The sequence below is a fragment of the Salmo salar genome, chromosome ssa16 (genome assembly GCF_905237065.1).
Source record: "Salmo salar chromosome ssa16, Ssal_v3.1, whole genome shotgun sequence".
Classification (NCBI taxonomy): domain Eukaryota; kingdom Metazoa; phylum Chordata; class Actinopteri; order Salmoniformes; family Salmonidae; genus Salmo; species Salmo salar.
In genome coordinates, this window is record NC_059457.1 from 18,146,756 (window position 1) to 18,174,392 (window position 27,637).

General features: G+C 40.7%; 1 long non-coding RNA gene across 1 annotated transcript; it reads right to left on the reverse strand.

Annotated features, from left to right (window-relative positions):
* Positions 1–12,381: 12,381 nt before the first annotated feature.
* On the reverse strand, positions 12,382–13,657 carry LOC123727758 (uncharacterized). Its single transcript, XR_006759638.1, has 2 exons — positions 13,151–13,657; positions 12,382–13,027 (listed from the first exon to the last, which is right to left on the reverse strand). It is a non-coding gene; the product is annotated as an uncharacterized lncRNA (long non-coding RNA).
* Positions 13,658–27,637: the final 13,980 nt, after the last annotated feature.

The following is a 27,637-nucleotide window of genomic DNA, read 5'->3' on the forward strand; positions in this document are numbered from 1 at the left end:
TTAAATCCGTTTTACCAAATTTCTACCAGCATGTTAAATGTGCAACCAGAGGGAAAAAAACTCTAGACCACATTTACTCCACACACAGAGACACGTACAAAGCTCTCCCTCGCCCTCCATTTGGCAAATCTCACCATAATGCTATCCTCCTGATTCCTACTGACAAGCAAAAACTAAAGCAGGAAGCACCAGTGACTCGGTCTATAAAAAAGTGGTCAGATGAAGCAGATGCTAAACTACAGGACTGTTTTGTTAGCACTAATGTAAAATGTTCCGGGATTCTTCCGATGGCATTGGGGAGTACACCACATCAGTCACTGGCTTCATCAATAAGTGTGTCGATGACGTCGTCCCCACAGTGACCGTACGTACATACCTCAACCAGAAGCCATGGATTACAGGCAACATCCGCACTGAGCTAAAGGGTAGGGCTGCCGCTTCAAGGAGTGGGACTCTATATGAAATCCCGCTATTCCCTCAGACAAACCATCAAACAGGCAAAGCGTCAATAGAGGACTAACATTGAATCGTACTACACCGGCTCGGACACTCGTCAGATGTGGCAGGGCTTGCAAACTATTATAGACTACAAAGGGAAGCACAGCCGTGAGCTGCCCAGTGACACAAGCCCACCAGACGAGCTAAATTACTTCTATACTGGCTTCGAGGCAAGCAACACTGAAGCATGCATGAGAGCATCAGCTGTTCTGGATGACTGTGTGATCACGCTCTCCATAGCCAATGTGAGTAAGACGTTTAAACAGGTCAACATTCACTAGGCTGCAGGGCCTAATGGATTACCAGGATGTGTACTCCGAGCATGCGCTGACCAACTGCAACTGGCAAGTGTCTTAACTGACATTTTCAACATGTCCCTGACTTAGTCTGTAATACCAACATGTTTCAAGCAGACCATCATAGTCCCTGTGCCCAAGAACACTAAGGTAACCTGCCTAAATGACTACCAACCCATAGCACTCACATCTGCAGCCATGAAGTGCTTTGAAAGGCTGGTCATGGCTCATATCAACACCATTATCCCAGAAACCTTAGACCCACTCCGATTTGCATAAAGCCCCAACAGATCCACAGATGATGCAATCTCTATTGAACTCCACACTGCCCTTTCCCACCTGGACAAAAAGAACACCTACGCGAGGAAACTATTCTTTGACTACAGCTCAGTGTTCAACACCATAGTGCCCTAAAAGCTCATCACTAAGCTAAGGACCCTGGGACTAAACACCTCCCTCTGCAACTGAATCCTGGACTTCCTGACGGGCCTCCCCCAGATGGTAAGGGTAGGTAACAACACATCTGCCACGCTGATCCTCAACACGGGGGCTCCTCAGGGGTGCGTGCTCAGTCACCCATGAATGCATGGCCAGGCATGACTCCAACACCATTATCAAGTTTGCCGACAACACAACAGAACAGTGGTAGGCCTGATCACCGACAATGATGAGACAGCCTATAGGGAGGAGGTCAAAGACCTGGCCGTGTGGTGCCATGATAACAACCTCTCCCTCAACGTGATCAAGACAAAGGAGATGATTGTGGACTACAGGAAAAGGAGGTACGAGCACGCCCCCATTCTCATCGACGGGGATGTAGTGGAGCAGGTTGAGAGCTTCAATTTCCTTGGTGTCTCTCTGCTACTGCATAGCAAGTGGTACCGGAGCACCAATTCTAGGTCCAAAGGGATTCTTAACCTCTTGACGGTCACCTAGGATAGGGGGCGCCACAGCGCATTTTGAAAAAAATTTGTGCCCATTTTAAACGGCCTCCTACTCAAACTCAGAAGCTAGGATATGCATATAATTAATACTTCTGGATAGAAAACACCCTAAAGTTTCTAAAACTGTTTGAATGGTGTCTGTGAGTATAACAGAACTCATATGGCAGTCAAAACCCCGAGACAGATCGAAACAGGAAGTGGAATTCTGAATTGCGAACTCAACTTCATCACGTTGCCTATTAATCACACCGTGAGCTATGGTTCATTGAGCACTTCCTATTGCTTCCACTAGATGTCCCCAGTCTTTACAAAGTGATTTGAGTCTCCTACTGTGAAAACTGACAGAATGACACGCTGTGGAACGTGGTCACACGGAGAGGGCCATCACCATTATGACGCCGGCGCCCCTGGTTACCCTCCCCTTTCGAAACGTTTTGAAACACAATGCAATCGTCCCCCTCGAATCTTATTGGAGCTCTCGTTGAAAAAGGCCCTACAGATTTATGTTATACAACGTTTGACATGTTTGAATGAACCTAAATAAGAAAAAAATGCATTTTGTTGAAAGAGTAGCCCCGGGCACGTCGGAACTTTTGGTGAAGCCTTCAGAACGCGTTAACAAGAACAAGCTATTGGGACGTAAAGGATTAACTTTTTCGAACTAAAATGTATTTGTTGTGGACCTGGGATTCCTGGAAGTGCCTAAGGATGAAGATAATCAAAGGTAAGGGATTATTGACAATTGTATACAAGACTAGATGTGATATGCGATTGTTCCAAGATGGCTAGCCTATTGCTATTGCTAGCCTATTGTTCTGAGTATCGCATCCCCTTTTATCGCAAAGTGTGATTACCCAGTAAAGTTATTTTTAAATCTGGCATTACAGGTGCTTTCAAGAGATATTCATCTATAAATCTTAGAATGACAATATTACATTTTAAAAATGTTTTCGAATAGTAATTTAGTAAATTGTAGCACTGTTTCGCGGATGCATTTGAGGGAAAATAGTTAGTCAATGTTAAGCGCCGATGTAAAATGCTGTTTTTATATATAAATATGAACTTTATCGAACAAAAGAATGCATGTATTGTGTAACATGATGTCCTAGGAGTGTCATCTGATGAAGTTTGTAAAAGGTTAGTGCTGCATTTAGCTGTTTTTTGGTTATTTGTGATGCATGTGGTTGGTCGGAAAATGGCTATGTGGCTACTTTTACGATATACTCCTCTAACATAATCTAATGTTTTGCTTTTGTTGTAAAGCCTTTTTGAAATCGGACAACGTGGTTCGATTCAGGAGAGGTGTATCTATAAAACGATATAATTTGAAAAAAAATTTAAAAAAAAAAATTATTACATTTTGTTATGCTAATGGCGATATGATTTTTCACTGGATGTGGGACGGAGGCCGCACAGGGGTTAACAGCTTCTACCCCCAAGCCATAAGACTCCCGAACAGCTAATCAAATGGCTACCCAAACTTTTTGCATTGTCCACCCTTCCTATTTTACCCTGCTGCTACTCTCTGGTTATTATCTATGCATAGTTACTTTAACTCTACCTACATGTACGTATTACCTCAATTACCTCGACTAACCTGTTCCCCTGCACATTGACTCTGTACCGGTACCCCCTGTATATAGCCTCACTACTATTATTTTACTGCTGCTCTTTAATTATTTGTTATTTTTTACTTATGACATTTTTTACTTAACACTTATTGTTGGTTAAGGACTTGTAAGTAAGCATTTCACTGTAAGGTTTTATTCTGCACATGTGACAAATAAAATTAGATTTGATTTGACATGCATTCTACTACTCAATGGGGAGGTCATGAACGGCAACAACACTGGGACACAGTGCTCTTCGCTCCTGCATGACAAGGATTAATGTCTGGTAACCCTCTAAGCACAGAGAAGTACAAGATTGAACAGTATATATAAATATAAAGTGCATTCGGAAAGAATTCAGACCCCTTTACTTTTTTCACATTTTGTCTCTCTGCTTTGGTTTGTTGTCCTGTTGGAAGGTGAACCTTCGCCCCACTCTGAGGTCCTGAGCGCTCTGGAGCAGGTTTTCATCAAGGATCTCTCTGTACATTGCTCTGTTAATCTTTCCCTCGATCCTGACTACTTTCCCGATCCCTGCCACTGAAAAACATTCCCACAGCATGCTGCTGCCACCACCATGCTTCACCGTAGGGAAGGTACCAGGTTTCCTCCAGACGTGACGCTTGGCATTCAGGCCAAAGACTTCAATCTTGGTTACATCAGACCCGAGAATCTTGTTCTAATGGTCTGAGAGTCTTTAGGTGCCTTTTGGTAAACTCCAAGTGGGCCTTCATGTGCCTTTTACTGAGGAGTTGCTTCTGCCTGGACACTCTACCATAAAGGCCTGATTGGTGTAGTGCTGCAGAGATGGTTAACATTCTGGAAGGTTCTCCCATCTTCACAAAGGAACTCTGGAGCTCTGTCAGTGTGACCATTGGGTTCTTGGTCACCTCCCTGACTAAGGCCCTTCTCCCCCGATTGCTGAGTTTGGCCTGGCGGCCAGCTCTAGGAAGAGTCTTGGTGGTTCCAAACTTCTTCCATTGGGGATCTTCAATGCTGTAGACATTTTTTGCTACCCTTCCCCAGATCTGTGCCTCGACACAATTCCTTCGACCTCATGGCTTGGATTTTTTGCTCTGACATGCACTGTCAACTGTGGGAACTTACATAATAGACAGGTGTGTGCCTTTCCAAATCATATCCAATCAACTGAATTTACCACAGGTGGACTCCAATCAAGTTGTAGAAACATCTCAAGGATGATCAATGGAAACAGGATGCACCTCAGCTGAATTTCGTGCCTCATAGCAAAGGGTCTGAATACTTATGTGAATAAGGTGTTTTTTATTTTTAATACTTTTGCAAAAATTACAAAAACTCTGTTTTGGGGTATTGTGTGTAGATTCATGAGTAAAATTGTATTTAATCAATTTTAGAATAAGGCTGTAACGTAAAACAAAATGTGGATGTCTGAATACTTTCAGAATGTACTGTGTATTAATATTATTATTTCTTTTTTGCAAACAACAAAAAACATAATTGAGTTAATAAAGCCGCATACAAACAAGGTCTCTTTTTTTGCTTTCTTGAGTAAGGCAGCTCCAAAATGCAGGTGTTTCAGCCTAGATCAGTGCTTTCTGTGGTGGTACGTTAGCCAGTGGAAAATACATCCCCGCAAAATCTACAGGGAGAGCTAGAAAGTTCAATCGCCTTGGGTGCTGCCATAGATTTACATTAGAAGTGCCCATCCAAGAAAGCTCAAGGTCAATGGCCACAGATAAAATGGCATCAAATCATGTTATATCTACCGTAGCTTTGATTAGACTGATCATGTCAACATCATACTTTCAAAATCTTAGCTAGCAAGCTAGACAAGCAGTCATCATCATGAATCAAGTCGACAATCTACTGGCAAATCCTTTTCAATCTTGTCATATGAAGAGAAATTATAGATAAAATGTATCAGTGCTTATCGGCCATGAACATTACACAAAAAGTTGGAAAACGCAAATTCAACAATGAGTGGTTTGGAAGGAATCAGTAGCTAACTGCAAGAGTTGCAAAGCAATCACTAGCCTGCTATTTGGTGGAGAGGATGTGTGTTCCAAGTCTGGGTTTAAGGATCTCTTTTCCAAGTTTAAAGGATAAACATTCACATGCATCACCATGGGCCAGGAAAAGTTGAACACATTGGCTATGCTGTCAATCCAGCATGACTTCTGCTGCATTCAAAACAACTGGAAACTTGGAACTGGGAAATCTCAGACTTCAGTCAGTTCAAGACAACTGGGAACTCTGACAAAAACGAGCTCCGATTGGGAAAATACGTTTTGAACGGTCATCCAACTCGGAATTCCAAGTTGGGAACTCGGGCCTCTTTCTAGAGCTGTGACCTGAAGATCACTGATGTCATGATTCAACCGTATTTTTTTCAGAGTTCCCTGTTGTCTTGAAGTTTGAGGACAAAAATTTGCCCACAAGAAGGACCACCGTGCCATCTTCCTGTTCAACCGAGCACAGCACAACAAGGTGAGTCCAAAAATGTCTTGTATGCTACTGCATAAATTATGTAATATGCCAGGGAGATGTGTATACTGTGGCTAAGAAAGTAATACTAAGCGTATGCTGTGTAGTAAGCTGTTAGTAGCCCATGTGCCTCTCCCAAATAATTTGGTCCCTTATCCGCTCATATATTAGCCTACTGTTCTGATTTGTTGGTGCACAAATAGCCTATAACCTGAAATGCCATCATTGAATATTGTAAGAGCTTTTATTGTTTGCTTATATGCTCCCTTTATTTATCCTACGGTTCTGATTTGGTATACAGGGAGAATACTGTAAGAACGGCCCATGTTCTGAATTCTGTTGCTGTACATTTCAAAGTGCTGATTAATAGATTTATTGACTTCGTCCGTCCAAGCTCGCTCATTAATGTCTTAATCGAAATTACGGATTGCCTCTTATCTTGTACATCTCAAATGTCAGTAGAAACCACATTTGTTTAACCTGTTAGGGCTAGGGGGCAGTATTTGCACGGCTGGATAAAAAAATGTACCCGATTTAATCTGGTTACTAATCCTACCCAGTAACTAGAATATGCATATACTTATTATATATGGATAGAAAACACTCTAAAGTTTCTAAAACTGTTTGAATGGTGTCTGTGAGTATAACAGAACTCATTTGGCAGGCAAAACCCTGAGACATTTTCTGACAGGAAGTGGATACCTGATGTGTTGTATTACCTTTAAACCTATGCCATTGAAAAACACAGGGGCTGAGGAATATTTTGGCACTTCCTATTGCTTCCACTAGATGTCACCAGCCTTTACAAAGTGTTTTGAGTCTTCTGGAGGGAGATCTGACCGAACAAGAGCCATGGAACGATGATGGCCCATTAGACACCTGGCGCGCGAGTTCATGTTGGGTACCCTCGTTCCAATACGTTATAAAAGAGAATGCATTCGTCCACCTTGAATATTATTCATGTTCTGGTTAAAAAAGGCCCTAATGATTTATGCTATACAACGTTTGACATGTTTGAACGAACGTAAATATATTTTTTCCCCTCGTTCATGAAGTGAAGTCCGGCGGGCTTAGATCATGTGCTAACAAGACGGAGATTTTTGGACATAAATGATGAGCTTTTTTTAACAAAACTACATTCGTTATGGACCTGTGATACCTGGAAGTGACATCTGATGAAGAGAATCAAAGGTAATGGATTATTTACATAGTATTTTCGATTTTAGATCTCCCCAACATGACGGCTAGTCTGTATCGCAACGCGTATTTTTCTGGGCGCAGTGCTCAGATTATTGCAAAGTGTGATTTCCCAGTAAGGTTATTTTTAAATCTGGCAAGTTGATTGCGTTCAAGAGATGTAAATCTATAATTCTTTAAATGACAATATAATATTTTACCAATGTTTTCTAATTTTAATTATTTAATTTGTGGTGCTGACTTGACTGCCGGTTATTGGAGGGAAACGATTTCCTCAACATCAATGCCATAGTAAAACGCTGTTTTTGGATATAAATATGAACTTGATAGAACTAAAAATGCATGCATTGTCTAACATAATGTCCTAGGAGTGTCATCTGATGGAGATTGTAAAAGGTTAGTGCATCATTTTAACTGGTTTTATGGTTTTGGTGACCCTGTCTTTGAATTGACAAAACATTACACACAACTCTTGTAAATGTACTGTCCTAACATACTCTAAATTTATGCTTTCGCCGTAAAACCTTTTTGAAATCGTAAAACGTGGTTAGATTAAGGAGATGTTTATCTTTCAAAGGGTGTAAAATAGTTGTATGTTTGAAAAATTTTGACATTTATTTGGATTCAAATTTGCCGCTCTTGAAATGCACATGCTGTTGATGGAGTGCACCACGGGTGGGACGCTTGCGTCCCACCTAGCCCATAGAGGTTAAGCAAGTCAGCCATATCAGCTATGTTTTTTAAACAGGCAAATGAGGCGGTTTCGCTGCTAGACAAGACAGGTGTAGCGGTCGTTAGGATTCACTCCATGGTGCTGAAATGAAAGCTCTGCTGTTGGGACAGCTTTACATAGGCCCTAACAGTTTGTGGGCACCATTTGTTACTGTTATAGTGCAATTCGTGTATTGTTTAGCTTTGTGTTGTGTTGTGTAGTGGCTTTGCTGACATGCATCTAAAAAAAAATGTTTTTGCCCCATCAAGATTTACATGCTAAAATCACCCGTGAGTTTGAACTTCACTCAACTTCATGAGATTTCCCCATTAGATAACACTATCTAGCATGATTTGTCTGAGACTTTGTAATAATGGTATGGGAATAATAATTCATTTTATTTTGTAAAGTGGTTTCTTGTATCAAACACAACATTTTCAGTCACCTCCTTGTCTGAAAGACAAGTGGATAAACAGGTTGTCAAGCCCTGCATGTTTTTTTCAAAAGTCTCATGGAATGTACAGTTGAAGTCAGAAGTTAACACACACTTAGGTTGGAGTCATTAAAACTAGTTTTTCAACCACTCCACAAATTTCTTGTTTACAAACTATTGTTTTGGCAAGTCGGTAAGGACATCTACTTTGTGCATGACACAAGTAATTTTTCCAACAATTGTTTACAGACAGATTATTTCAGTGGGTCAGAAGTTTACACACACTAAGTTGACTGTGCCTTTAAACAGCTTGCAAAATTCCAGAAAATGATGTCATGTCTTTAGAAGCTTCTGTTAGGCTAATTGATCATTTGAGTCAATTGGAGGTGTACCTGTGTATGTATTTCAAGGCCTACCTTCAAACTCAGTGCCTCTTTACTTGACATCATGGAAAAATCCAAAGAAATCAGTCAAGACCTCAGAAAAAAAAATTGTAGACCTCCACAAGTCTGGTTCATCCTTGGGAGCAATTTCCAAACGCCTGAATGTACCCCGTTCATCGGTACAAACAATAAAATAAAGTGGTGATCCTAACTGACCTAAGAAAGGGCATTTTTACTAGGATTAAATGTCAGGAATTGTGAAAAACTGAGTTTAAATGTATTTGGCTAAGGTGTATGTAAACTTCCGACTTCAACTGTAGGTCTACATTGAACGCTATCTACATTGAACGCCACACATTGGCTGCTACTGTAGGCTGAATGATAGAACAGCTATTTCCATGTTAAAATGTTATGGGATGCATTTTCTCAATTGTTTTTGATGGTAGTCCTCTGGTAAGCCTACAGTATGATTAACCTCTTGGGGCTAGGTGGGACGCTAGCGTGCCACCCGTGGTGCACTCCATCAACAGCAGGTGCATTTCAAGAGCGGCAAATTTGAATCCAAATAAATGTCAAAATTCAAATTTTTCAAAAATACAACTATGTTACACCATTTGAAAGATAAACATCTCCTTAATCTAACCACGTTTTACGATTTCAAAAAGGTTTTACGGCGAAAGCATAAATTTAGAGTATGTTAGGACAGTACATTTACAAGAGTTGTGTGTAATGTTTTGTCAAGTCAAAGACAGGGTCACCAAAACCATAAAACCAGCTAAAATGATACACTAACCTTTTACAATCTCCATCAGATGACACTCCTAGGACATTATGTTAGACAATGCATGCATTTTTAGTTCTATCAAGTTGATATTTATATCCAAAAACAGCGTTTTACTATGGCATTGATGTTGAGGAAATCGTTTCCCTCCAATAACCGGCAGTCAAGTCAGCGTCACAAATTAAATAATTAAAATTAGAAAACATTGGTAAAATATTATATTGTCATTTAAAGAATTATAGATTTACATCTTTTGAACGCAATCAACTTGCCAGATTTAAAAATAACCTTACTGGGAAATCACACTTTGCAATAATCTGAGCACTGTGCCCAGAAAAATACGCGTTGCGATACAGACTAGACGTCATGTTGGGGAGATCTAAAATCGAAAATACTATGTAAATAATCCATTACCTTTGATTCTCTTCATCAGATGTCACTTCCAGGTATCACAGGTCCATAACGAATGTAGTTTTGTTCAAAAAAGCTCATCATTTATGTCCAAAAATCTCCGTCTCGTTAGCACATGATGTAAGCCAGCCGGACTTCTCGTCATGAACGAGGGGAAAAATATATTTCCGTTCGTTCAAACATGTCAAACGTTGTATAGCATAAATCATTAGGGCCTTTTTTAACCAGAACACGAATAATATTCAAGGTGGACGAATGCATAGTCTTTTATAACGTATTGGAACGAGGGTACCCAACATGAAGTAGCGCCAGGTGTCTAATGGGACATCACCGTTCCATGGCTCTTGTTCGGTCAGATCTCCCTCCAGAAGACTCAAAACACTTTGTAAAGGCTGGTGACATCTAGTGGAAGCAATAGGAAGTGCCAAAATATTCCTAAACCCCTGTGTTTTTCAATGGGATAGGTTTAAAGTCAATACAACACATCAGGTATCCACTTCCTGTCAGAAAATGTCTCAGGGTTTTGCCTGCCAAATGAGTTCTGTTATACTCACAGACACCATTCAAACAGTTTTGGAAACTTTAGAGTGTTTTCTATCCATATATAATAAGTATATGCATATTCTAGTTACTGGGTAGGATTAGTAACCAGATTAAATCGGGTACATTTTTTTTATCCAGACGTGCAAATGCTGCCCCCTAGACCCAACAGGTTAAATAGCCACAGTAGCCTACTTGGCCACTGTTAAAACCGTAACTTAAAGTGGGTACAGCCTCAGTGTTCACAGTAAATGTGCAGTGGAAGTTGCACAGAGCTTTCAAGTTTGCACTCAGCAGACCTGAAATTTGCTCAGCTACGTAGTAGCCAATATCAGGGTGACAGTCACGGTAAGCACACGCATAGCATGATGAAACAGTACACCCATAATCAATAATTTTTATAAAAAATAAACAATCATCAGTTATAACTGAAAATGTTCAATTATTTGTTTAAAACTAACAGTGAAATACGACTCAGATTCAACCTCTGGTTTAAAAACAGAAGTCCAAACTCTCCCGGTACCGTAGCTCAATGTATGGTAATTGCATGGTAAGAAACAGAAATAAATAAAACACAGCTCAATCAAAACCATCTAACCTATAGCAGAGCACTTTCCACACACCCACCACTTTCCTTTCCACATCCACCACTTTGCTTTCCACACACCCACTCCTTTCCTTTCCTTTCCACACACCCACTCCTTTCCACACACCCACCACTTTCCACACACCCACTCCTTTCCACACACCCACCACTTTCCACACACCCACTCCTTTCCACACACCCACCACTTTCCTTTTGACACACCCACTCCTTCCACACACCCACTCCTTTCCACACAACCACCACTTTCCTTTTGACACACCCACTCCTTTCCACACACCCACCACTTTCCTTTTAACACACCCACTCCTTCCACACACCCACTCCTTTCCACACAACCACCACTTTCCTTTTGACACACCCACTCCTTTCCACACACCCACCACTTTCCTTTTGACACACCCACTCCTTTCCACAAGTTCACTACTTTCCTTTCGACACACCCACTCGCACTTACTGCTGTTGCCATATTGGGATGCAGCTACCCTCTTCTCCTCTTGTTGACCCTCCAAATGAAGTCGAATCTATCGCATGGTCATCCAAACTCCCATGAAGCTCTGCGACCCGAGGCTCTAAAGTGGATACAGGAAGATGGCTGACCAAAACACTAGGATGGAAGCAAATGTAAGTAATTACAACTTCATAACGAATCATGCAAAAATATTCCAATTAAGAGGAATATGTAAGTTAATGTACAGACAAACGAGTATGCGTATTTTTGTGTGATAAAATTTGTTTACTAAAATTGCAATTTAACAAGCTAGCTGATTAGCTAACATTAGCCAACTAGCTATACATTCATGTTGTTTAATGTTTTGGGAACTCCTGAGCAATCCACCAAAACAGGCTGTCATCTTGTGAAACTCGGTGGATGTAAAGAATCTAGCTAGCAAGCTGAAGTATTTACTGCAAATTGTATGTACAATTTTGTAAGCTTGCCTTAGTGTTCATTAGAAAATATTTCAAAGTCAATCACTTGTCATTGTTCTTTATTGTAGTAACGTTAACGTTGGAGATTGAAGATATTTGCCAAGGCAGGTAATGTAACAGTGGCTCTTTTCTTGTTTATGGTGTAGTGGAGGATACAAATACCTGTATGCTATGGATGTTTACCAAGTTAGCAATGAGCACTTGGGAGGCCAGCGTCCCTCCAGAGTGGTCGAGCGCCGTGCGCCAGCTTTTTTGCCCATTGCCTTACACGGGGATCACGCGATATCGTCAAGCAGTAGTTTTCCTCACACAGCCCGCGCACCCTTATCCCGACCGGCGACACTACAACTGCCAGTTGGAGGCAAGACGCTTACTTCAGCGTCAAGCCAGCGGCATACCTTCTCCCTGTCACCACTTACTTTTTATATATTTGTATTATGTAAGATACAATGGATGCCATGTGCATTTGAAAAATGTTTCTGGAAAAGTCCAGTAAATGATTTTGTGTGTGCAAAATATATCAGATAACGAGGGCAGGTCCTGGTCACCTGGATCCACTGGTGATGACAAATCAGATCCAGTCAAATCACATTTTATTGTCAGGCTCCTCACACAGTGCAATGGCAGCGTAAGTGACATAGTAATCAAATAACTAAAAAAGGAAAGCAATCAAATAAGGGGCATTGTAAATATATAACATACTAATAAAAATACTAAATAAACTAAATCAAGCACAAGAGGCATGCAGATAAAAGAAAATAAGATTTTAAAAATGGCCAAATTGGGATATAGCAGGCTATGGACATTGTTTGCCCATGTACATAGTGAGTGGAATAAGGTACAGTACAGTAGCAGCATAGAATTATAGGAAACGATATGCATTAGTAATGAGGTAAGGTGACAACTATTGCATTGGTCTAGTAGACCAATTAAATCAAAAAGTAATTCAGTGTGTACAGTATATTAATAAATGGTAAATGTATGGTAAGGTGTAGTTATCAGCCCAGGGTTCAGCTGTTGGAACAGTCTTGTGGCTTGGGATAGAAACTGGCTTTGAGACAGGTGGTCAGAGACTTGATGTTCACCCTCACTGCAGTGGATCCCTCTCCCCTGTGTTCCGCCACCTCCTGCCTTCACAATCATTGGCCCCTTTCAGGTAACAGGTGAATCTGGACCACCTCATCCGTGACGTCTCGGGTTGCAGGGCTCTTCCAAATGGCTCCTATACACAAAGAAAAAACATTGAGTTACATTTTTAATCGCACATGGTCTTACACATGAGTTTAAGAATTGACTTAAAAGTAGAGAAAACAAGTGCAACAGATTTAATAATATCAAAACATACTGTGAAGAATGGTCTTCAGAAACAAGTCCCTGAAACAGGCCTTATACCCAGTCCAGGTTGAGACTATGGCAAGACGATTTGACAGAATGCAAGGTAGCTTCTGCCACACTGTCGACTTCTTCAGCTCATTGGCACGCATTACAGCCTGAAACCTGAGCTACAGTACAATATGCAAAAGAAGCATTAGAAATGACATACTATGTTGACATATCCCCAACACCTCCTATATTTTATTTACATATATTGGTACAGTCTGTAAAAACAGATGGCCGATACTTCCAATAAGTATGTACATTTAAGTTGGTGACAGTTGTGTTCTTACCTTCAAGCCTGCGGCCCAAACTTGGCACTGCTTGCCCAATAACGTTACATTGAAATGAAGTAAATACTGTGCCAGAAAGAACAGATAGGCAAAGTCTCATCTTGGCTAAGTGAATGTAATGTTACATACCTCCATGGCTATTACATCCACATGGTGCTGCGGTGAATATGATGCTGGGGCTGGCCATTGACCTAATTCAAAGACACACCAGATTAGCTACATAAATAAAAGGGGCTTTTTTTCTCCTCTGATTGGAGCTATATACAGTGCATTCAGAAAGTTTTCAGACCCCTTGACTTTTTCTAAATTTTGTGTTACAACCTGAATTTAAAATTGATTGAACTGAGATTTTCTGTCACTGGCCTACACACAATTTACCATAATGTTAAAGTGGAATTATGTTTTTTGATTTTTATTACAGTAAATAAGGTATGTTTAATTTTAATATGTAATAAAATGTATAGAAAACAGTTTTCACTTTGCCATTATGGGGTGTTGTGTGTAGATTGATGAGGAAAACATTTTATTTAATCCATTTTACAATAAGGCTGTAACGTAACAAAATTTGGAAAAAGTCAAGGGGTCTGAATACTTTCCGAAGGCACAGAATGTGCAAAGCCGTCATCAAGGAAAAGGGTGGCTAATTTGAAGAGTCTCAAATATAACATATATTTTTATTTGTTTAACACTTTTTTGGTTACTCCATGATTCCATATGTGTTATTTCATAGTTTTGATGTCTTCACTATTATTCTACAATGTAGAAAATAGCAAAAATGAAAACCTTGAAATGAGTAAGTGTCCAAACTTTTGACTGGTACTGTATATATAAAAAATGTTTTACACCAGATACAAACAGTCACGTATGAACATCAACTTACAGACGCACACAAACAACAACTACATCTCATCTGCCCAGACCCACACTCTCACACCCCCATCCCTAGTGCCTGTATTGTTGTTTGTCACATGGCCTTAAATTGTACCAATTTCTTTTTCCTCTGTCACCCATGCTATTTCAATAATAAATAATTAGATTTTTCCATTGTGTTAATTTCCAAGTATTTAGTATACGTGTTTTCAAGATAAGTGATGAGAATCTTCCAGCCCATTGGGTATCTCATTACACCATGTCTTGAAATATGCAGACAAATGGAATAAAAGTAAGTTTTCATTGTAATACTTCTGACAGCCAACTTTGTAGCTCCGCCCATAACTTCAACTTCATAACATTCCCAGAAAGCATGGATTATTGAGTCATTGTTAGTTTTACACTTAAAGGGGAATTTTACCCTGGGGGACTCTGGGCTTGTTTTCATCATGTCTGAGGCATTTCTAGGACAGTGAGATATGTTTCACACATAACTGCCCAGAAGGAAGGCAGGTCATGGCACCTATTGGCAGATTCATTGCTAAATATACCATTTTTTTCCAGTCTCTGAAAGACTACAACTTCTGTTGGGTGTTGCTTCATTCCCCAAGGCGGGGACCAAACAATCCTTCTTTCAAAGCTGAAAAAGATGACCAGATGCAATGGTTTCAAGTGATTCCTCTCATCAACACGAATTCGACAATGGAGCATGTATTAGCTACATGGTGACATTCAACCATACATGTTTCAATCGGAATATAGCAAAGAGGAAACAAAGAGTTGGATTTAGCTAACGTTAGAAGCTCAGCTATAGCCAATGCCAGCACCAAGAGGGAAGATGACAAATATGGTGCCTACCTAAGTAAGTTATTTTTCCTGTAAGCCACCTAGCTAACTTTATCTACTGAAACCCATATTGAGTATTGCAGGCTAACATACTACTGTGTTACAGTGGGGGGGATCCAATAATTTTTCTTTTTGCTCTTAGCTAGCTTCCAGGAATTGTGTACAGATCATTGCAACATGGGGCTGTAAATTATCATGCTGAACATGAGATGATGGCGGCGGATGAATGGCTCAAGAATGGGCCTCAAGCTCTCGTCACAATATCTCTGTGTGTTCAAATTTCCATGGAGAAAATGCAATTGTGTTCGTTGTCCGTAGCTTATGCATGCCTCTACTACAAGCCCACTGCCACCACGGGGCACTCTGTTCACAATGTTGATGTCAGCAAACCGCTCGCCCACAGATGCCATTCACACTGTCTGCCAATATATCCGACAAACACTGGCTTCAAGGGCATTATCACTTTTATACAATGGGTTACCAACATATTTAAATAATGATAGACATATTTACATTAAAAATGTTATTTTGATTAATTTATTCATACTATTTCATCCTTCCACAAGATATAGTCCCGACACATCTAGAGTTGCTAGAGACCCGACCCAGTAGTTCGTTCTTTTTGTTCTGTATCTATCGACGCGACCCAGTCGTTCAATCTATAGACACGACCCAGTCGTTTGTTCTAAATTATTCATTACCATACTGACTGGCAACGTTCTTATCCCTTGCTTGCTAGCTAGACAACTACGGCTAATTTACAGTCACCTCAAAAAGCAGGCAGAATAACAGCAAAGTAGCTGCATTTGCATTTGTTTAAGCTTTTTTCTAGTTAAGATTTATTTGGATACAACCATAAAAATGAGCTAATGATGCGCGACTTTGCCTTGCAGAAAAATGTGCCCTCGTCAGGAAATTTTTCAGACAAAAGAAAGACAATCCATGATATTCATTTGAGCTGATTTTAATAAATGAAACCATGCATTCTCTTTGTTATCCACCACAGCTGACATAACTATAGCTACTTATTGTTTGTCACATTTATCTGTACATTCCCCTGGATTGTGCATTGGTTGAAATATCTGTCGGAGTCTGTGCTACTACTTCTGCTGCCTTGCTTCAGCTTTTTGAGTGTTGATGGTGCTGCAGTGTTCTCTTTGTTTTCAGCCAGGATGTTACTCCAGCATTTTCAGTGTCCTTCTTATGGCACCAGCTGCGACCGATGGGTGGGTCATTTAGAAACCGGTTGAGCCCACCCCGGAGTGCCAGGTTCTGCTCCCCCTTCCCATTTCGTACATTTCCATAAAACTGACGGAGAAGGATGTTACACTCTTCCTTAGAGACAGTTTTGAAGTCAACAACTTTTTTCTTCTCTGCTAGCCAGCCCTCTAAGCAACGCATAGCCCAGTTTGTATTCTTATTTGTGTCATTCAATGCAGTATCCTCCAAAATCTGAATGCCTGGGTATTATTGCCATCTCTTTTTCACATTCATCCATAGTCATGCCGTTGAAAATATCAAAATAAATGTTCCATTCATCCATTTTAGTTTTAGCAACAAAGTACCGATTTAGCCAGCCAACTGAAAAAAGTTTTGTATGTTGCTATGACAACCAGCTCAATTTGCTGTCAGTGTCGTTCAGACACATTCACTTTATATGAGAGGGTGGATTTCGCAATTCAATATTGAAACAATATTGAAAAGGTGGGAGAGACAGACAAGGTTTATACAAATCTCTGCTGTTGAAAACCAAATGGAAGTCTAAAAGAAATGGGAGATAATGTCTAGATGTCATAGCCGTGTATATTCCCCCTCAAGCCAATACGATGGCCCTCAAAGAACTTCACTGGACTTTATGCAAACTGGAAACCACAAATCCTGAGGCCACATTTATTTTAACAAAGCAAATTTTAGGAAAAGGCTACCAAAGTTCTATCAACACATTGACTGTAGTGCTCGCACTGTTAAAATACTCGACCACTGCTACTCCAACTTCCCGGATGCCAAAAGACCCTCCCCCGCCTTCCCTTCGGCAAATCTGATCACGACTCCATTTTGCTACTCCCTTCCAATAGGCAGAAATTCAAACAGCAAGTATCCGTGCTAAGGACTATTCAACACTGGTCTGACCAATCGGAACACACGCATCGAGATTGTTTTGATCACGCGGACTGGGATATGTTCCGGGTAGCCTCTGAGAATACCATTGACGAATACACTGATACGGTGACTGAGTTTATTAGGAAGTGTATAGGAGATGTGGTACCCACTGTGACTATTAAATATCCCCTAACCAGAAACCATGGATAGATGGCAGTATTCGCAAACTGAAACCGCGAACCATCGCATTTAACCATGGAAAGGTGACTGGGAATATGGCCAAATGCAAACAGTGTAGTTATTCCCTCCTTAAGGCAATCAAACAGGCAAAACCTCAGTATAGAGACAAAGTGGAGTTGCAATTCAACAGCTCAGAAACGAGATGTATGTGGCAGGGTCTACAGTCAATCATGGACTACAAAGGGAAAACCAGCCACGTCGCGGACACCGATGTCTTGCTTCCGGACAAGCTAAACACCTTCAACCGCTTTGAGGAGAACACAGTGCCACCGACACAGCCAGCTACCAAGGACTGTGGGCTCTCCTCATCCGTGGCCGAAGGGAGTAAGACATTTATGGAGAAGTTTAGCTTTAATTCTATGCACAACACTTGTATATTTCATCAAAGTTTATGATAAGTATTTCTGTAAATTGATGTGGCTCTCTGCAAATTCGCTGGAGTTTTGGAGGCAAAACATTACTGAACATAACGCGCCAATGTAAACTGAGATTTTTGGATATAAATATGAACTTTATTGAACAAAACATACATGTATTGTGTAACATGAAGTCCTATGAGTGCCATCTGATGATGATCATCAAAGGTTAGTGATTCATTTTATCTCGATTTCTGCTTTTTGTGACTCCTTTCTTTGGCTGGAAAATGGCTGTATGTTTTTTTTTGTGACTAGGCGCTGACCTAACATAATCAATTGGTGTGCTTTCGCCGTAAAGCCTTTTTGAAATCTGACACGATGGCTAGATTAACAAGAAGTTAAGCTCTAATTTGGTGTATTGCACTTGTGAATGTATGAAAGTTAAATATTTCATTTTTTATTTTATTTTTTCTCGCTCTGCCATTTCACCGGATATTGTCGAGGGGTTCCGCCGTAACAGGTTTTAAGCATGTTAACCCTCGCCAGACGGTATCCCTAGCCGCGTCCTCAGGGCATATGGAGTCGGCTGGAGTGTTTACGGACATATTTAATCTCTCCCTTTTCTCAGTCTGCTGTCCCCACATGCTTTAAGATATCCACCATTGTTCCTGCACTCAAGAAAGCAAAGGTAACTGAACTAAATGACTATCGCCCCGTAGCACTCACTTCTGTCATCATTAAGTGCTTTGAGAGACTAGTCAAGGATCATATCACCTCTACCTTATCTGACACACTTCAATTTGCTTACCGCCCCAAGAGATCCACAGACGATGCAATCGCCATCGCACTACCCTATCCCATCTGGACAAGAAGAATACCTATGTAAGAATGCTGTTCATTGACTACAGCTCAGCATTCAACACCATAGTACCCTCCAAGCTCATCATTAAGCTCGGGGACGTGTGTCTGAACCCCGCCCTGGGCAACTGAGTCCTAGACTTCCTGATGGGCCACCCCCAGATGGTGAAGGTAGGAAACAACACCTCCCCTTTGCTGACCCTCAACACAGGGGCCCCACAAGGGTGCGTGCTCAGCACCCTCCTGTACTTCCTGTTCACCCAAGACTGCATGGCCATGCACGCCTCCAACTGAATCATCAAGTTTGCAGATGACACAACAGTAGTAGGCCTGATGACCAACAATGATGAGACAGCCTAAAGGGAGGAGGTGAGGGCCCTGGGGGCCCTCTTTTGTTTAGACATGTAGTTAGCTAATCAATGAACCGGAATAATCTCAACTTCTATTACTAACCAGTGGTGTAAAGTACTCAAGTAAAAACACTTTAAAGTACTATTTAAGTAGTTTTGGGGGGTATCTGTACTTCACTATTTGTATTTTTGACAAGTTTTACTTTTACTCCACTACAGTCCTAAAGAAAATAAATGTACTTTTTACTCCATATATTTTCCCTGACACCCAAAAGTACTGGTTCAATTTAGAATGATTAACATTTACATTTTTACATTTACGTAATTTAGCAGACGCTCCTATCCAGAGCGACTTACAAATTGGTGCATTCACCTTATGATATCCAGTGGAACAACCACTTTACAATAGTACATCTATATCTTTTTTGGGGGGGAGGGTGGGGGGGAGGGTTAGAAGGATTACTATATCCTATCCCAGGTATTCCTTAAAGAGGTGGGGTTTCAGGTGTCTCCGGAAGGTGGAGATTGACTTCGCTGTCCTGGCGTCGTGAGGGAGCTTGTTCCACCATTGGGGTGCCAGAGCAGCGAACAGTTTTGACTGGGCTGAGCGGGAACTGTGCTTCCGCAGAGGTAGGGAGGCGAGCAGGCCAGAGGTGGATGAACGCAGTGCCCTTCTTTGGGTGTAGGGACTGATCAGAGCCTGAAGGTACGGAGGTGCCGTTCCCCTCACGGCTCCGTAGGCAAGCACCATGGTCTTGTAGCAGATGCGAGCTTCAACTGGAAGCCAGTGGAGTGTGCGGAGGAGCAGGGTGACGTGAGAGAACTTGGGAAGGTTGAACACCAGACGGGCTGCGGCGTTCTGGATGAGTTGTAGGGGTTTAATGGCACAGGCAGGGAGCCCCGCCAACAGCGAGTTGCAGTAATCCAGACGGGAGATGACAAGTGCCTGGATTAGGATCTGCGCCGCTTCCTGTGTAAGGCAGGGTTGTACTCTGCGAATGTTGTAGAGCATGAACCTACAGGATCGGGTCACCGCCTTGATGTTAGCGGAGAACGACAGGGTGTTGTCCAGGGTCACGCCAAGGCTCTTAGCACTCTGGGAGGAGGACACAATGGAGTTGTCAACCGTGATGGCGAGATCATGGAACGGGCAGTCCTTCCCCGGGAGGAAGAGCTGCTCCGTCTTGCCGAGGTTCATCTTGAGGTGGTGATTCGTCATCCACACTGATATGTCTGCCAGACATGCAGAGATGCGATTCGCCACCTGGTTATCAGAAGGGGGAAAGGAGACAGGACAGGAAAGAACATCCCTGGTCATCCCTACTGCCTCTGATCTGGCAGACTCACTAAACACAAATGCTTCATTTGTAAATTATGTCTGAGTGTTGGAGTGTGCCCCTGACTATCCGTAAAATAAAAACAACAAATTGTGCCATCTGGTTTGCCTAATATAAGGAATTTGAAATGATTTATACTTTTACTTTTGATACTTAAGTATATTTTTGAAATGACATTTACTTTTGATTCTTAAGGCCAGGCTGTCACGTCCTGACCAGTAAAGGGGTTATTTGTTATTATAGTTTGGTCAGGACGTGGCAGGGGGTATTTGTTTTATATGGTTTTGAGTATGTGTTTATGTAGAGGGGTGTTTGATTTATGTATTTTGGGGTTTTGGTCATTGTTCTATGTTTGTATATTTCTATGTCTCTTCTAGGGTGTTTAGATCTTTGTTTAGTAATTGGGATTGGGGCCTTCAATTGGAGGCAGCTGTTTATCGTTGCCTCTGATTGAAGGTCCTATAATTAGGAGTATGTTTGTTTTGGGAATTGTGGGAGGTTGTTCTTAGCACTGCTGTAGTTAGCCTGCAAGACAGTTAGTTAGTTAGTTAGTTAGTTAGTTAGTTAGTTAGTTAGTTAGTTAGTTTCTTGTTTTGTTTATTTAAGTGTTCACTAATAAAGTTAAGATGAGCACTCAACCCGCTGCGCCTTGGTCCACTTACTACGACAAACGTGACACAGGCACCACAGGTTAATAGGGATTTTTTTCCCCTTTACTCGCATTAGACTGAAAATGTACCATTTGAAAGTATACATAAATACAATATTTTTGTATTACAGGTTTTATTTATTTTAAAATTAAAATATGCAAACGAGGCAAAACCTCCTTAAATGTGCTAATTTGCATATTAAGAGAATCTGTTTTTCAACACATTGCTTCAAGGCAGATTTTGTATTTTATTATTGTAATAAGACACTCAATTGTCAGACTTTTACAAAACAGTTTAAAATATTCACATATATGACAGATGCATATTTTGCATATATTCACAGATAAAATGACGCTTAAAATCAAAATGACAATATATTTAAAAAAAAGCCTCTGTATTAGTCTGACTATAAGACCTAAGAACCTGTGTTTGGAATAATGTGAATGTAGGTCCTTTGAAGACTGAGAAATTTATTGGCGCACGGGGAACATGTCAATTTGAGAAAATGGCCAATTAAGATAGGCTTATGCAATTAAAATGTACTTTTCATAAATATGACCACTTATGTCACATTAATTACTCATTCATATCACTTCTAAACTGACAAATAAACATCAAATATACCTTTTACCAATACATTAGCACGCTAAATACATTTGTTTCAAGCAATAGAACATATGCTTTGAATACTGGTCTGTTGGGCAAATATGCAGTTCTAGGCAAATTCTCATATCACTTTGCTCAATTTGTCACATACAAGGCTTTTGTATGGCTGTTGAAATGTGCAGAACATTAATCAGCTTGCCTGCCCCATATGTAAGGCCCTCTTTGAGTTGTTGCTGATGTCACTTTACTTTCTTGACTGTGTCATGGGACCTGCGCCTACGCATGGCACACTCCATTGAAGCAGCATCAGCTCTCACAACACGCCTCGCATCCCCCTCTCTGATTGCTTCCATTGTCACCAAAGTGCTGTCAATCCACAATTTGTCCATCACATTTGATATAGCAGTGGCTCCCTCATTGAACGTGGCTACTGCCATACTGGCTGCTGTGTCAATGAGGCTTTTGCCCACGAAGACAGTTTTGGGGCATCGCTACCATATTAGAGTTCAGACATTCATTTGCATTCTGTGTTCCTCTGTGGTACATTGTTTTGAGGAGGTTATCATTTGACATCCTATGATATACAGATACCATTTTCTGTGTAACCTCTCTATTCAAAATGGTATGGCCTCCGTGGGTTTTTTGTCACCATTTTCTAGGGCTTGCTGGTATCAGCACCAATGCACACACCTATACCGTAGTTGGAAGTGATTTCTCTCTTGTGCCAAGTGCCATCGAAGGATACGTCAATGTCTATGATGGCATCCTCATCCTCCTACAGCAACTCTGCTACAGTATGTCTGGGTCAATATCTGTGTATGCTCTTCTAATTTGCTCCATTGACTGTAGCCTTCTCTGAATATCTGCAACTAAAGTGGATGGGGAAAGTACTTATGTCTGCCAACATTACAGTCATAACTGCAGGACTAAATATCAGCATGCTACCCTATGTAAATTTTAGCATGTATTTACTTTAAGTAAAGCTAATTTCTCAGTAATCACAGTAGGCCACATCCCTATAACAATGTATGCCAATGTCACAGTCTCATTGTATAGTTTTGTTTCACTCTTTTTATTCAGTTTGAATACATTTGCTGGAGCAAGGAAATAAATATTATTTATACACAGCAAGTCACCTGACAATAATGGGCTACTCTCCCTTTTTATTTACCTGTCACTCTCCGGTCATGTCTCTGATAGGAGCGGAGATGGAAGGAAGGAATCCCTATGACTTTGCTTATTTTCTTTAGAGCTGCATAACCATGTCCAAGTTCGTTGGCTAGAAGAACCATCCTCACATTTATATCAAATGCCACATCTCCCCTGGAGCACTCCTGCAGCCTGGAGGAAGTGTAAACACTCCTAAATGCATCACGATCAGCTTCACAGTGTACACATTCTAACATGACAGAATCCCTGGTTGGTGGGGTCTATGGTGATTTTCAGTCCATCGTTTAGACACTTAGGGCATGGACAAGTTGCTTTATTTGTGACATGTGGAATAAAAGTCACTGTTGGCTGGCTGGCTGCTGTCTGGTTAATCGCTGCTAGCTGTCATCTTCATCTCAACTGCCAGTATACCTCCTTTTCCTCCTCTACCTGTCCTGCCACTGCCTCGATCGGCTGATCAGGCACATTTTTTCTTTCATTCACTGATTTTCTCGCATTGGCTAACTGAGATCGCCTATTTTTATTCACATACTGTAGGTATATTCTTCGAGATTTTCTAATTTTGTATCTTTACGTGGATTCTTCGCAGGATATATTTTCAAACAAGGAATTGCTGCATGGCACGTGAGGCATTTTAAGCAATCAGGTTGCAGGAATGGGCCTTTAAATGTCAGTAACCAATCGGATGTCAGGAAATTACTAATCTTTCAGCACGAAGCACTATGTCTACAAAGGATATAGCTATGTATGGACTAGATAACTATATGCTCCGGAAAACAAGGTTTTAAATGGTATATGATTCAACATGGAGTTTTAAAAATAGTGGTTGAAGTTCTACATGAAACATGCTTACAATAACAACATTTTTGCAAGGTGTAGTTGACGGAGTTGCGATAAAATTATACAAATCAAGTATTTATTGCCGATTTTACATTTTATGAAAGTATGGAAGTTATAGTTGGAAAATAACCCCAAATCTGAAAATTGACAGAAGCAAAATCAAAAGTTTTTCCTGTGGTGCCTAGCCTAAAGTATATTAAACAATCAAATACCTTTTGACTTTTACTCAAGTAGTATTTTAATGGGTGTCTTTAACTTTTACTTGAGTAATTTTCTGTTAAGATATCTTTATTTTTACTCAAGTATGGCAATTAGGTATTTTTCCACCACTGCTACTACCAATACAAACATTGTCATAGTTGTAGTATGAATCTGCAGGTAGCTAAATCTAACAAACTAGGTTCAATATTAGCTAGCTAACATTAGGCTATAACTAACAATGCAAATGGATTTCTGATTTGAATAATATTACCAAACAGATCATACACGTAACGTTAGCTACTGAGCCAGCAAGCTAAGATTTGCTAGCTAACTAACAGTACGCTTTAACTTGCAATAAAAACAACGTTCTGACAAAATTAGAAACTTATATCTGTAAATGTAGCTAGACTTACCTGCATACATGGATGAGCACTTCACAGCAGACTGGAACCAATTATCTCTTGTTTGTAGTTACATCTTGTTTGGCCAGCGTTGTATCAAGTCACTCTGGTTCACACTGACCATGGCATGTGCAGAAAGTAGCCCATCCCTTTTTCCAACTGATCTGTCGATAGCCCCTGCTAAATTCAGGGCATCAATGTTGTTGAGAAAAGTAGCAAAACTTTTGTAGTTCTCGATGGCTAACGTTATATCTTTCAAAAACGGCACGGTAGAAAGGACTGTCAACACATAGTGAACAGCTCACGTTATAGACAGACGCATGCTACATGGCAGACCAATCCAAACTCATCTCCCGGCATGTCCAACCCATCCATTATCTCAGCCAATCATGGCTAGCGGGAAGGTTCCTTCTTTTTCCGTTTCTAAACCAACTAGGCTCATAATTTAACAACCGTATTTATGGATAGAATACACGTTTGTTATTAAGGCACATGAAAGTTCACATGTTCCAGAAGGCATTTCTGCCAAAAAACGCATTTTGACAAAAATATAAATGTTTACGTTCAAATGCCGCTTTGGAGTGGACACCCACCTGTCTCGATCAATGAGAGAAGACTTGAAATAGACAAGATGTCAGCAAAAATCTTTGGTTAAATCACATTATCTGGTCTAACAATCTGTAGCTACAGTTTTCTGCACTCGTGTGTCTCTACACCTGAGTAGCACTTGGACACACTGAACTATACTACAATGTTCATAAAAAAAAAAAAATGTAAGTTACTTTTACCATATAACATTCTTGTTCAATACCCAGTTCTCTTAAGTTGGCATTAAATAGTATACACTCCCCTGTATTTTAGAATTTGACAAATAAACAAACATTCTTTGGAAATCTGAATGTCTAGCATCTGTTTAATGCTACAGAAAGCCCTGTACAGCTTATATAAATATAGTCTGTGAATCCATAAGGGCAGATCAATTTCAAAGAGTGATGGAAAATATCCATATTTATTATTTGGTGGTTCTACACAGGGCTCACCAAACCTGTTCCTGGAGAGCTACAGTCCTTTAGGTTTTCACTCCAACCCTAATCTAGCACACCTGATTCTAATAATTAGCTGGTTGATAAACTGAACCAGGTTAGTTACAAGTGGGGTTGGAGCAAAAGCCTACAAGAGGGTAGCTCTCCAGGAACAGGGTTGGAGACCCCTATTCTACATGGTCTTATGCTGAGCCACACTGGCTGCGTTAACACAGGCAGCTCAATTCTGATATTTTTCCCAATAATTGGTCTTAAATCACATCAGATCTTTTTCAGAACTGATCTGATTGGTCAAAAGGCCAATAAGTGAAAAATATATCAGAATTGGACTGCCTGTGTAAACACAGCCATAGTACTTTATCCGGCTTCATAACACTGACAATTGTGTTTGGCATGGTGGGCTGGGGAACCTGAGACTCTTTGTGCTTATGGCGATGGGCCTGTTCTGTCTGCGGTGAACAGCCAGCTGGATAAGACTCTGCCAAAAGCGTTATAGGGCTTCTTAACCACCAATTGTTTGGACCTCTCGCAGAAGATTTTCTGGTAAATAGCCTTAGGAAGTCAGTTTATACGTTTACATTGTTGTGCATGGGAGATTGAAGAGAAATTACACCTTAATCGCTCTCATACACAACAATACATTTACTGTTTAAGCACAACCCTGCACAACCAAAAACCCTTCCTCATCTCAAAGTACTCGCAGTAAACCTCCCACAGCACATTGACAGATCATTCTTGTCAATAGTAGCCCTTTGCAGGGGAATTTTGTAGAGATGTCTTTGTAATGTGTTTTGAGAATCTGCAGAGAAGAATGAGGTGGTTGTGTCATTGCTGTTGTAGTCTTGATTTTATACCTTTCAGTGTCCCTTGCTGGTTTCTGTGCCACAATCTTGTTGTGCTCCATATCCACAAGGCCTGTCCGTTCCCTTGTGCTTGTGTACCCAAACTGTCCCCGCTTTGGGGTATTTTTCAGCAGGGCACTGTGGAATGACTCCAGATAAGATACGTTTTACAAAAAGCAAAAGGTACAAAGAGAAGAGTGGTAGACTAAATTGATTACATGGTCTGGAAGGTACTCTGTGGTCCTGACGCTACCTCAAACCACCTGTAACCCATAACACAAACACTACCCAATTCATGTATATTATCTTCACCTTGTGCAGAGCAAGGGGTTTGAAGTGCACGTTGGTGGAATCCGATTCTGTACCACCTACAACAAAATACAGACCAATACACAATTTAACCACCCCACTAATTGTATTGATCTCTATTAGACTGGCTAGCTAAGCATTCCTAACATGGACATGTCAGTATTGTCAGCTTGCTGTTATTAACTAACTTGCATCACTAAATTGGCAGCAAGATTGCTGGCCAGCTGAGACTGGCTGAGAACCAACTAATCAACCATAGACGATTTACACACATTCATCATTGCTACCGACACACAGAGAGTGAGTGAGCTAGCTGTAGGGTGGAATAGATGGCTACCAAATTGAGTAATAGGAGTAAAATTAGCTAGCTTACTTTAGCTAACGTCAGTCAAAGATGGAACTAAACAAACAAACAAACATGTTTACTCTGCTGAAGGTCGAAATTGCTACCAGTCGAAATTGATTGACAGTGTGTATACCAAAAGATAGCTATATGATTTAGTTGATGGCTTTCAGAGTTCAATACAGGACTGTAACGTCAGCAAGCTAGCTAACTTACCAGCTAGTCCAGCTAGCTAACATTTTCAAAAAAATCTTGCCTAGAGAATTTCTGAGATGACTGTGTTATTTATTTTCTTTCACCTTTATTTAATCAGGTAGGCCAGTTGAGAACAAGTTCTCATTTACAACTGCGACCTGGCCAAGATAAAGCAAAGCAGTGCGACAAAAACAACAACACAGGTTACACATGGGATAAACAAATGTACAGTCAATAACACAATAGAAAAATCTATATACAGTCTGTGCAAAAGTAGTAAGATTAGGGAGGTACGGCAATAAATAGGCCATAGTGGCGAAATAATTACAATTTAGCATTAACACTGGAGTGATCGATGTGCAGATGATGATGTGCAAGTAGAGATACTGGGATGCAAAGAGCAAAAATAAATGACAATATGGGGATGAAGTGGGGGTGGGCTATTTACAGATGGGATGTGTACAGGTGCAGTGATTGGTAAGCTGCTCTGACGGCTGATGCTTAAAGTTAGAAGGGAGATAAGTCTCCAGCTTCAGTGATTTTTGCAATCCGTACCAGTCATTGGCAGCAGAGAACTGGAAGGAAAGGCGGCCAAGGTAGGTGTGGGC